Source organism: Balaenoptera physalus (assembly GCF_965194825.1).
Source record: "Balaenoptera physalus genome assembly, chromosome: 20".
Classification (NCBI taxonomy): Eukaryota; Metazoa; Chordata; class Mammalia; order Artiodactyla; family Balaenopteridae; genus Balaenoptera; species Balaenoptera physalus.
The window spans coordinates 34,315,568-34,329,351 of record NC_138901.1 but is presented as its reverse complement, the minus strand read 5'-3'; the positions used below and the strand labels follow the sequence as shown (position 1 = coordinate 34,329,351).

The 13,784-nt window shown below is 36.7% G+C and overlaps 2 long non-coding RNA genes across 2 annotated transcripts in view; both read right to left on the bottom strand.

The window, feature by feature from the left end:
* The window catches only part of LOC309650631, a 49,438-nt gene extending 37,031 nt beyond the window's left edge, over window positions 1-12,407 (bottom strand). The window contains exon 1 of the long non-coding RNA XR_014257657.1: window positions 47-12,407. This is a non-coding gene — a long non-coding RNA (uncharacterized lncRNA). The remainder of the gene's footprint in view (window positions 1-46) is intronic.
* The window catches only part of LOC309650637, a 465,308-nt gene that overhangs the window by 50,443 nt on the left and 401,081 nt on the right, over window positions 1-13,784 (bottom strand). The window lies entirely within an intron of this gene.

The following is a 13,784-nucleotide window of genomic DNA, read 5'->3' as shown; positions in this document are numbered from 1 at the left end:
GTTTATTTTTCTCTCTTCCCTCTTTTAAGGGTCAGATGTTAAAGACTAGGTCATTCAAAAGCAATTGCATGTAAGAGGAAAATTAGAAAGTTACCACACATACCCAAGGGAAAGGCTCAGAAAACACCTGAGAAGACCTTAAATTTACACCACAGACTGAGCCTAAGCACTGATCCTAAGCACCAAGACTGATCCTAGGCTAAGATAGCCTACAGCAATCAAAAAACAGAAACAATATACAAAACACAAAACAACAAAACCTGGTAAAGGGGAAGAATCTGATTTCCAGAGTTACCACATTATTAGATTTGCACACTTATATTCATAGCAGCATTATTCACAATAGCTAAAATGCAGAAGAAAACTAAGGTTCCATTGATGGATCTATGGATAAGCAAAATGTGGTATATTTATAAAGTGGAATAGTATTCAGTCTTAAAAAGGAAGGGAATTCTGACATAGGCTACGATATGGATAAACCTTGAGACCATTATGTTAATTTAAATATGCCAGTTACAAAAAGACAAATATTATATGCTTCTACTTACATGAGGTACTCAACATGAGTAGCCATAGTCATGGAAACAGAAATAGAATGGTGGTTCATAGTGGCTGGGGGGAGAGGGGAATGGGGAATTATTGTTTAATGGGTACAGTTTTAGTTTCACAAGATGAAAAGAGTTATGGATATGGATGGTGCTGATGGCTGAATAACATTATGAATGTACATAATACCACTGAGCTGTACACGTAGAAATGGTTAAGATGGCTAGTGTTGTTTGTATTTTACCACAATAATAATATAGGGAAAATCAATAATGCAATTCACCATATTAACAAACTAAAAAAAAAGGATTATCAGATTATCTCAATAAGCACACAAAAGCAGTCAAAATCCACCATCCATTTCTGATAAAAGTTTTCTGGAATCTAGGTATAGGGGAGCCTTCTTTAATCTGATTGAAGGTCATCTGTAAAATCTTATAGGTATCATGTCAATGGTAAAAGTCTGGATCCTTTGCCCATAAGTTCTGGAATAATTCAAGGATATCTCTTCTTACCACTCATATTCAGTACTGTGCTAAAGGACCCAGTTATGCAGTAAGGCAAGAACAGAAATAAAAGCATCAGATTGAGAAAGGAAGAAGTAAAATTGTTTTTAGTTGCAGATTGCATGCTAGGCTGTATAAAAACATCTAAACAAATATACAGATCTGTAACCATTTGTAATCATTTTATTATAAATTTAATACTTCAATCATGTTTTAATTGATGAAAACTAAGTTTAATTCATTCAACAAATATTTGTTAATCATCTACAATGCATCAGGTACTATTCTAAATGATGTGCCTATTGGAAAATAGTACTGTAGATAAAAACTCCTGCCCTCTTGGAGCTTACATGCTAGTGTGTGTATGAGGGGGCAGATAAAAGGTAAAATAAATACAAATTAAAGTGTAATAGAAGAAGATAAATACTATAGAAAAAATTGAGTAAGGAAAGGGGCTAGATGGTGAAGTGTAAGGGTGATCAGAGATACCTTTCCTGAAAATACTTGAAGGCAATGAGGGAACAGATCTGCATCCAGCTGGTGGAGTGTAGACATAGACTCTACTAATTCCTTTCACTTTAAAAACTGCTGGGCAGGGAGAGAGTTGGAGAGTAGTTGAAATAATATGTATGTGGAATTTTTTCATTGTCTTTCATCATTTGTTTTTTATTCACCTGAGATTATGGAGATGCTGAATTATGATTAAGGTAAAGAAAAGTGCAGTTCAATTTCCACTGCATAACAATGTGGATATCGTCAGAAGTTTATTCAGTCTCCTCGTGCTCTCTCAACCTTACCACTCTCAAAAAGAGTTGGGAGACTAGGAAAGCAAGTTACCGTGAATATTTTTTTGACAACATTGTGATTGAAAAGATAGTTCATCATCTGTTAACTGTCAAGTTGTGCTTAATGCACAGGCACATCTGTCTCACAAACATCATCAAACTGTGCTCTTGAGCCTCTATCCATGCATGGAGCTGCGCGGCAGTGCTCTTGTTAGCTTTGAAGTGACTGCACTGCGATGTCTTAGTGTAAGCCCAGAGGGAACTGATAGAGAGTTCTTGCTTCCCCAACAGCCTTAGATGGACATCTGAAGCACTAGATTATTTATATGACTGTAGCACGGATAACAGACTCCTTCAGGAACAAGGAATACATTTTAGGAAAGCAAAACAAAACGTGTCTTTCTATCTGTCATGTATAATACAATATAAGCATTTGCTTTATTCCTGCAACTCCCTACATCTAAATTGTATTTTATTACCATTCATGTAAATTCAAGTACCTTGTTTTGTAGTTCATAAGATTCTGCAACGTGGAAAAAAAAAAATGATTACAATGACCAAACCGCTAATAGTGGATCTTCTTTGGGGTGTGAAAATGGGGTTATTTGCTTTTGCTCCTTTCCACATTTCTATGTTGTGCAAATTTTTGACAGCAAGCATATATTCTTTTGTAATGAGAAAAATCTTTATATTCATATGATATCATATGAATATAAAGATTTCATTTTGTTCAAATTTGCATCAAAATATTATCCAGGTATGGTAATAAGAACAAATACTCAAGTGCTTTCTATGTTCAGATACTCCAGATATTTGACTACTCTAATTCCTTTCAATTTTGTCTTCTAAATATCTCTTTAACTGTTTCCTCAATTCTTGCTCTCCACCTCTGACCCCAATGCCTTGCCTTTATTATTCAAATTGCAGACTAGACAAGCAACCTACACATCAAATGGAATTAGTGCAAAAGAAAGAGTTGACAAACCCAAGTCCATAATGAAGTATATCTTACCTGACCCAGATCATAATAATTGATTTATTTTGCCAAAGATAATCAGGGATCTGAAATAGAAACCCAGACAGATGTTTTTAGTCAGTGTGGAACAAATGAGAAAAATATAATGATGATGACAACAATAAAACACTGCCATGTAGTGAGAGAGAGAATGAGAGAGAAAAGGAGGGAGAGAGATTTGGTGGATTTTACCAAATAGAACAATTTATTTTAATCTCAGAAATTTTAATATCAATGACTATTTCAGACATTTATGATATATATTTTTGGGAGTTTCCCTTTGAGACTTTATATGAAAACTTTTTGAAAATTTTAGTCAGATTTAGCTGTATTAAATAATAACATTTCAAAAAATATAAAGCTTTATTTTACTTACTCTGTATCTCTTTTTAGATTTCCACTGGAATCTAAATGCAAAGTCGAGATGGTTGCCAGCATGCTTAGTATGCAATTGTTACGGACAATGACAATCTCAAGTGGGGAAATAACTCTACACGTTTTATTTCTTGTATTTTATAGACAATGTTTAACTGGAAAGTACAAATGTTATAATATTAACAGGAAAAAACCACAAAACTATAAAAATTACTCTTAGTTATATATAAGTTTTAAAATGTTTACAATGATCATCTCCAGTTAAGGAAAAACATAATATCTTTATCTTTTATATTTTATAACTTCCAAAATGAACATGTATTTTATAGTTAGAAAAGTGCTACTAAAATATAGAATGAAAAACTATAACAGATTATTAAGACAATAGATTGTAAAGTTCAAAAGAATGGTTGAGTGGCTGAAATAATGCCTCCTGAACTGCAGTGGGTGGTTCTAGGGAATGGCCCTGAAGAATCAGTAGAATTTACGAAGAGAGGGAGGAATAAGAGCATTATTCATAGATGTAACTATATGAGAAAAAAAACACACACACACGAAGTGAAAAGCTTTGAGTTGTATTAGCAGAAGCATCTCTGTAATTTTTAAAATTCCCATTCATTTACTTAATAAACATGTATTGAAGGCCTGTGTTGTGCTGGAACACATAGGTTCTGGAAACAAAAAGTCAGGTCCAATAAGACTTCTGTTCTTTAGAGGCTGACTATTTAGTAGAACCATGCAGAGTAGTCAATAATCACAGTATGGTAAATATCAAGGTAGACATAGTCATATCACATGGTGGGAACACAGATAGGCCTCTGACCCAGATTTTGGGATCAAGGACAATATTCTAGTAGAAGTCATGCTCAAGCTGAGATTTGAGGTATTGTTATGGCAAAGTCAGAGGGATGGAAGTTGAGAGGGGAGTTATAAACCTAGGGCAAGATCCCATAGGATATCCTGTGCTAGCACCCCTGGAATATTTGTTGGCCTGAAATAATTGTGGATTTAATGAAGTTTGCATAAGCACATGCATCCCTGACTGAGAAGTAAAGTTAATTAGTGTAACAAATGAATTTAGACAGTGACAATTGTTCCTGTTCTTTGTTCCTGGCCTTCCTTACTTCAGGAGTCTAAAACTATACAATGGGCAGATAAAAAAGTTCTTATCCTGAGGGGGTTTATAATTTAGTTTGTGAGAACACAAACAAATATTACCCAGAGACTAGGAGGAGACTAGACAGGAGTTAGAAGTGGTGGCTGTGGTACTGAGTGTCTATAATCTCTAAAGCTGTCTAACAATGAAATGTCTCCTGGAGACAGTCTTCAAAACCAAAGGTGAATGGATAGTCATTATTATGAGTTTTCACAGTCCTGGAAGGATAAAACTCTCTGAGGCCATTAGCCTATTTTTAAGTGATGTTAAAGATTCTGGGGATGATAGGAACTGAATGTAAGCCACATAAGGATGTTCTCCTTTGGTATGTCAACCCCTGTTTTTGTTTCATTACCAGTGTGGGCATAGCTTTGTATAAAATAGGACATCTCAAGTTCAGTAGGACATATATTCATTGGCTGAGGAGTGGACTATGCTTCTCCAAGATAAAAAAGTGTGATTGTCAAACAATATTGTGTTAAGTGGTCCAGCTCTATAGATACTTTTACACAGCGGAGTCTGTAGAGGTTGCACTTATAAGTCAGAAGCAGACTCCATGGACAGGAGACTTGGAGAGTCTTTTATTTCAAGCAGAATAATGCATTGGAAGAGACCTTAAACAGAATTTTAGAAGGAAGTTGCCTAGAAACTAAAAACTCAAAGTCCAGTGAGAGTTTATAAGCCTCTTGGAAAAGTTAGCTTTATTCTTGGTTGAGAAATACTGCTCTGAGTATAAACTGGGAGCACCTAAATAAAACCAAAACTAAGAAATATCTCTTTCCTCCACCTCTTGACTATATCTTACCACTGAGTAGATAATACCAGTTAAAGAGGAACAAAACTAGGACTTTAATTTCTTTACCCATAAAATTAAATTAGAATTAAATAAGTAAGGCAAATGAAAACATTATGAAAAATGTTAAATACTACTCAAAATAAGAGTTTGTGGGGTGGGTTAGTACATTTTAAAGTAAACTTTCCATCCTTCTCCCCTGCCTTCATGGAAAGAGTATACTTCCCCATACCTTGACTTGGAGAGGTATTTGATAGGATATTAGAAATGATGAGAACAGAGGGTTGATAAGTGCTTGTACTATTGGGGTGTGCCAAAACCAGTGCACTGAAAGGTAATTTTCAGGAATTTTCAAGCTAGCTGTCAAACACAGCCATTATTCAAAAGCAGTAAAATTAAAAACAAAGGCAATACATATTCAAAACTCATCACTTCCTAAATTTTACTACACCTTACTATTGTGTATGCTCTTGAGATCATTCATATTTACTGAATCTGTATGGTGGGAATTCTATATAAGGATGTGCTACTGTACATTTCTTCCCAACTCTGCATTTGAACACACATTTTGCACTATCAAGATAGAAATAGTCTTAAGAGATATGACAAAAATACATATGAATTAAAACAACTGATTTTGTAGGATGGTGTTTATGGCAGAGAAGAGTAAACATAGAAAAGCCTGCTTGCAAGTTTGGCCCTTGGCTAGTACCTGGGAAATTGGATTACAAAAGAATTTCCACCTTTCCCAGAACTGAGAAGAAAGGTTAATTGTGCCTAACCTGTACAAACAACGTGGTTTACATTGAATATCTGCTTTCGTTCTGGGAGTTTGGAATTTTGGTACATGCTAGGCAGAGGGTGTCTATGTGAATTTCTCTCAATAAAAATATTGGGCACTGAATTTCAAATAAGCTTTGCTGGTAGATAACACTTCACACACACTAGCAATGATGCTGGAGGAGTTAAGCATGTCCTGCGTCTGATTCCAAAGGTAGAAGACTCTTGGAAACTTGGGCCTGGTTTCTATAGACTTTGTGCCATGTACCTTCATTCTTTGATGGATTTACTTTTTGTTCTTTTGTTGTAATAAACCTTATGCTGATTCTTGTGAGTCTTTCTAGCAAATCACTGAACCTAAGTGTGGTCTTGGGCCTCCCAACACAGCATTATATAAACAGAGTTAAAAGAATATATAGGCATAAGGAGAGACCTTCAAGATGGCGGAGGAATAAGAAGTGGAGATCATCTTCCTCTCCACAAATACATAAGAAATAGAGCTACATGTGGAACAACTCCTACAGAACACCTACTGAATGCTGGCAGAAGATCTCAGAGTTCCCAAAAGGCAAGAAACTCCCCACGTACCAGGGTAGGGCAAAAGAAAAAAAAAAAAAAAAACAGAGACCAAAGAATAGGGACAGGACCTGCACCTCTGAGAGGGAGCTGTGAAGGAGGAAAATTTCCATGCACTAGGAAGCCCCTTCACTGGGGGAGGGGGGTGGCCGAGGGGAAGCTTCAGAGCCATGGAGGAGAGCGCAGCAACAGGGGTGCAGAGGGCAAAGCAGAAAGATTCCACACAGAGGATCAGTACCGACAACCACTCACAAGCCTGAGAGGTTTGTCTGCTCACCCGCTGGGGTGGGTGGGGGCAGAGAGCTGAAGCTCCAGCTTTGGCTTCAGAGGTCAGATCCCAGGGAGAGGACAGAGGGTGGTTGCGTGAACACAGTCTGAAGGGGCTAGTGCGACACAGCTAGCCAGGAGGGAGTCCAGGAAAATTTCTGGAACTGCCTAAAAAGCAAGAGACCATTGTTTAGGGTGTGTGAGGAGAGGCAATTCAGAGCACCACCTAAATGAGCTCCAGAGACGAGCATGAGACATGGCTATCAGCGTGGACACCAGATATGGGCATGAGATGCTAAGGCTGCTACTGCAGCCACCAAGAAGCCTGTGTGCAAGCACAGGTCACTATCCACACCTCCCCTCCCAGGAGCCTGTGCAGCCCACCACTAGCAGGGTCCTGTGATCCAGGGACAACTTCCCCAGGAGAACACACGGAATGCCTCAGGCTTTTGCAACGTCATGCCAGCCTCTGATGCCACAGGCTCACCCTGCATTCTGTATACCTCCCACCCCCCAGCTTGAGTAAGCCAGAGCCCCCTAATCAGCTGGTATTTTAACCCCATCATGTCTGGGCAGGGAACAGATGCCAGAGGGTGATCTACAGACAGAGGCAGGGTAAAATCCAAAGATGAACCCCAGGAGCTGTGTGAACAAAGAGGAAAAAGGGAAATTTCTCCAGGCAGCCTCAGGAGCAGTGGATTAAATCTCCACAATCAGCTTGATGTACCCTGCATCTGTGGAATACCTAAATAGACAACGGATCATCCCAAAATAGAGGGGGTGGACATTGGGGGTAACTGTACACTTGGAGTTTGCTTTCTGAATCTAATTTGTTTCTGGTTTTATGTTTATCTTAGTTTAGTATTTAAAGTTTATTATCATTGGTAGATTTGTTTATTGATTTGGTTGCTCTCTTCCTTTATATATATATATATATATATATATATATTTTTTTTTTTTTTTTCCGTTTTCTGTTTTTGTGAGTGGATGTGTCTGCTATCTTTGAGTGATTGTGTCTGTATAGCTTTGCTTTTACCATTTGCCCTGGGTTCTCTCTGCCTTTCTTTTCTTTTCTTTTCTTTTTTTTTTTTTTGTATAGTTTCTAGCACTTGCTATCACTGCTGGATTTAGTTTTTGGTTAAGTTGCTCTATTCTTTCTTTCTTTCTTTTTTTTTTTCTTCTTTAATTACTTTTTAATTTTTTTTAAATTTTTAATAGTTTTTTAAAATTTTAATTTAATAACTTTCTTTTCTCTCTTTTCTTTCTTTCTTTCTTTCTTTCTTTCTTTCTTTCTTTCTTTCTTTCCTACTTTCTTTTTTTCTCCTTTTTCTTCTGAGCTGTGTGGCTGACACAGTCTTGGTGCTCCAGCTGGGTGTAAGCCCTGTGCCACTGAGGTGGGAGAGCCGAGTTCAGGACATTGGTCCACCAGAGGCCTCCTGGCTTCATGTAATATCAAATGGTGTAAGCTCTCCTAGAGATCTCCATCTAAACGCTAAGACCCAGATCCACTAAACGAACAGCAAGCTACAACACTGGACACCCTATGCCAACAATGAGCAAGGTAGGAACACAACCCAAACGATGAGCAGAGATGCTGCCTAAAATCATAATAAGGTCACAGACACCCCAAAACATACTACGGGATCTGGACCTGCACACCAGAAAGACAAATCCAGTCTCATCCACCAGAACACAGGCACCAATCCCCTTCACCAGGAAGCCTACACAACCCACTGAACTAACCTTACCTACTGGGGGCAGACACCAAAAACAATGGGAACTATGAACCTGTAGCCTGTGAAAAGGAGACCCCAAACACAGTAAGTGAAGCAAAATGAGAAGACAAAGAAACACACAGCACATGAAGGAGAAAGGTAAAAACCCACCAGAGCAAACAAATGAACAGGAAATAGGCAGTCTACCTGAAAAAGAATTCAGAGTAATGATAGTAAAGATGACCCAAAATCTTAGAAATAGAATAGAGAAGATAAAAGAAATGTTTAACAAGGACCTAGAAAACTAAAGAGTAAACAAACAATGAACTCCACAATAAACGAAATAAAAATTCTCTAGAAGGAATCAATAGCAGAAAAACTGAGGCAGAAGAAAGGATAAGTGACCTGGAAGATAAAATAGTGGAAATAACTACCACAGAGAAGAATAAAGAAAAAAGAATGAAAAGCATTGAGGACAGTCTCAGAGACCTCTGGGACAACATTAAACACACCACTATTCAAACTATAGGGGTCCCAGAGGAAGAAGAGAAAAGAAAGGAACTGAGAAAATAGTTGAAGAGATTATAGTTGAAAACTTCCAAAATTTGGGAAAGGAAATAGTCAATCAAGTCCAGGTAGCACAGAGTTCCATAGAGGATAAATCCAAGGAGAAACAGGCCAAGATACATATTAATCAAACTATCAAAAATTAAATACAAATTAAAAATATTAAAAGCAGCAAGGGAAAAACAACAAATAACATACAACGGAGTACCTATAGGGTTAACAGCTGATCTTACAGCACAATCTCTGCAAGCCAGAAGGGAGTTACAGGACATAATTAAAGTGATGAAATGGAAAAACTTACAACCAAGATTATTCTACACAGCAAGGATCTCATTCAGATTTGACAGAAAATTAAAAACATTACAGACAAGCAAAAGCTAAGAGAATTCAGCACCACCAAACCAGCTTTACAACAAATGCTAAAGAAATTTCTCTAAGCAGGAAACACAAGAGAAGGAAAAGACATACAAAAACAAACTCAAAATATTTAGAAAATCGTAATAGGAACATACATATTGATAATCACCTTAAATGTAAATGGATTAAATGCTCCAACCAAAAGACACAGACTGGCTGAATGGATACAAAACTGAGACCCATATATATGCTGTCTACAAGAGACCCACGTCAGACCTAGGGACACATACAGACAGAAAGTGAAGGGATGGAAAAAGATATTCCATGCAAACGGAAATCAAAAGAAAGCTGGAGTAGCAATTCTCATATCAGACAAAATAGACTTTAAAACAAAGACTATTACAAGAGACAAAGAAGGATACTACATAAGGATCAAGGGATCAATCCAAGAAGAAGATATGACAATTGTAAATATTTATGCACCCAACATAGGAGCACCTTATTACATAAGGCAAATGTTAACAGCTATAAAAGGGGAAATCGACAGTAACAAAATCATAGTAGGAGATTTAACACCCCACTTTCAACAATGGGCAGATCATCCAAAATGAAAATAAATAAGGAAGCACAAGCTTTAAATGATACCTTAAACAAGATGGACTTAGTTGCTATTTATAGGACATTCCATCCAAAAACAACAGAATACACTTTCTTTTCAAGTGCTCATGGAACATTATCCAGGATAGATCATCTCTTGGGTCACAAATCAAGACTTGGTAAATTTAATGTAATTGAAATCATATCAAGTATCGTTTCCAACCACAGCTCTATGACTACATATCAATTACAGGAGAAAACTGGTAAAAATACAAACACATGGAGGCAAAACAATACACTACTTGATAACCAAGATATTAATGAAGACATCAAAGAGGAAATCAAAAAATACCTAGAAACAAATGACAATGAAAACACGATGCCCCAAAACCTATAGGATGCAGCCAAAGCAGTTCTAAGAGGGAAGTTTTCAGCAATACAATCCTACCTCAAGAATCAAGAAACATCTCAAAAAAACAATGTAACCTTACATCTAAGCAATTAGAGAAAGAAGAACAAAGAAACACCAAAGTTAGCAGAAGGAAAGAAATCATAAAGATCAGATCAGAAATAAATGAAAAAGAAATGAAGGAAACAATAGCAAAGATCAATAAAACTAAAAGTTGGTTCTTTGAGAAGATAAACAAAATTGATAAAACATTAGACAGACTCATCAAGAAAAAAAAGGGAGAAGACTCAAATCAATAGAATTGAAAATGAAAAAAGGAGAAGTAACAACTGACACTGCAGAAACACAAAGGATCATGATACATTACTACAAGTAACTGTATGTCAATAAAACCGACAACCTGGAAGAAATGGACAAATTCTTAGAACAGCACAACCTTCTGAGACTGAACCAGGAAGAAATAGAAAATATGGACAGACCAATCACAAGCACTGAAATTGAAACTGTGATTAAAAATTTTCAAACAAACAAAAGCCCAGGACCAGATGGCTTCACCGGCGAATTCTATCAAACATTTAGAGAACAGCTAAGACCCATCTTTCTCAAACTCTTCCAAAATACAGCAGAGGGAGGAAAATTCCCAAACTCATTCTATGAGGCCACTATCACCCTGATAGCAAAACCAGACAAATATGTCACAAAGAAAGAAAACTACAGGCCAATATCACTGATGAACAAAGATGAAAAAATCCTTAAAAAAATACTAGCAAACAGAATCCAAGAGCACACTGAAAGGATCATACACAATGATCAAGTGGGGTTTATCCCAGGAATGCAAGGATTCTTCAATTTACGCAAATCAAAAAATTGTGATACACCATATTACAAATTGAAGGAGAAGAACGATATGATCATCTCAATGGATGCAGAAGAAGCTTTTGACAAATTTCAACACCAATTTATGATAAAAACCCTCCAGAAAGTAGGCATACAGGGAACTTACCTCAAAATAATAAAGCCATACATGACAAAGCCACAGCCAACATCATTCTCAATGGTGAACAATTTCCATTAAGATCAGGAACAAGACAAGGTTGCCCACTCTCACTCTATTATTCAACATAGTTTTGGAAGCTTTAGCCATAGCAATCAGAGAAGAAAAAGAAATAAAAGGAATCCAATTTGGAAAAGAAGAACTAAAGCTCTCACTGTTTTCAGATGACATATTATACATAGAGAATACTAAAGATGCTACCAGAAAAATACTAGACTGAATCAATGAATTTGATAAAGTAGCAGGATACAAAATTAATGAACAGAAATCTCTTTCATTCCTATACACTAGTGATGAAAAATCTGAAAGAGAAATTAAGGAAACACTCCCATTTACCATTGCAACAAAAATAATAAAATACCTAGGAATAAACCTACCTAAGGGGACAACAGACCTGTATGCAGAAAACTGTATGAGACTGATGAAAGAAATTAAAGATGATACAAACAGTTGGAGAGGTGCACTATTTTCTTGGATTGGAAGAATCAATATTGTGAAAATGAGTATACTAGCCAAAGCAACCTATGGATTCAATGCAATCCCTATCAAACTACCAATGGCATTTTTCACAGAACTAGAACAAAAAATTTCACAATTTGTATGGAAACACAAAAGACCCCATATAGCCAAAGCAATCTTGAGAACGAAAAATGGAGCTGGAAGAATCAGGCTCCCTGACTTCAGACTATATTACAAAGCTACAGTAATCAAGACAGTTTGGTACTGGCACAAAAACAGAAATACAGATCAATGGAACAGGATAGAAAACCCAGAGATAAACCCACACACATGTGGTCACCTTATTTTTGATAAAGGAGGCAAAAATATACAATGAAAAAAGACAGCCTCTTCAATAAGTGGTGCTGGGAAAACTGGACAGCTACATGTAAAAGAATGAAATTAGAATACTCCATACACAAAAATAAACTCAAAATGGATTAAAGACCTAAATGTAAGGCCAGACACTATAAAACTCATAGAGGAAAACATAGGCAGAACCCTCTATGACATAAATCACAGAAAGATCCTTTTTGACCCACCTCATAGAGAAATGGAAATAAAAACAAAAAGAAACAAATGGGACCTAATGAAACTTAAAAACTTTTGCACAGCAAAGGAAACCATAAACAAGATGAAAAGACATCCCTCAGAATGGGAGAAAATATTTGCAAATGAAGCAACTGACAAAGGATTAGTCTCCAAAATTTACAAGCAGCTCATGCAGATCAATATCAAAAAAACAAACAACCTAATCCAAAAATGGGCAGAAGACCTAAATCGACATTTCTCGAAAGAAGATATACAGATTGCCAACAAACACATGAAAGGATGCTTAACATCACTAATCATTAGAGAAATGCAAATCAAAATTACAGTGAGGTATCACCTCACACCTGTCAGAATGGTCATCATCAAAAAATCTACAAAAAATAAATGCTGGAGGAGGTGTGGAGAAAAGGGAACCCTCTTGCATTGTTGGTGGGAATGTAAATTGATACAGCCACTATGGAAAGCAGTATGGAGGTTCCTTAAAAAACTAAAAATAGAACTACCATACAACCCAGCAACCCCACTACTGGGCATATATCCCTGAGAAAACCATAATTCAAAAGGAGTCATGTACTACAATGTTCAATGCAGCTCTATTTACAATCACGAGGCCATGGAAGCAACGTAAGTGTCCATCGACAGATGAATGGATAAAGAAGATGTTGTACATGTGTACAATTGAATATTACTCAGGGATAAAAGAAATGAAACTAAATTATTTGTAGTTAGGTGGATGGTCCTAGGGTCTGTCATATAGAGTGAAGTAAGCCAGAAAGAGAAAAACAAATATCATATGCTAACACATATATATGCAATCTAAAAAAAAAAAGAAAATGGTTCTGAAGAACCTAGGGGAAGAACAGGAATAAAGATGCAGATGTAGAGAATGGACTTGAGGAGACGGAGAGGGGGAAGAGCAAGCTGGGACAAATGAGAGAGTGGCATGGACATTTATACACTACCAAATGTAAACTCGATAGCTAGTTGGAAGCAGCCGCATAGCACAGGGAGATCAGCTTGGTGCTTTGTTAACAGCCAGAGAGGTGGGATAGGGAGTGTGGGAAGGAGACGCAAGAGAGAGGAGATATGGGGATGTATGTATATGTATAGCTGATTCACTTTGTTTTAAAGCAGAAACTAACACACCATTGTAAAGCAATTATACTACAATAAAGATGTTAAAAAAAAAGAATATATAGGCATAAAGAGGACTTTGTCTTCTTTGTCTTCTTACCT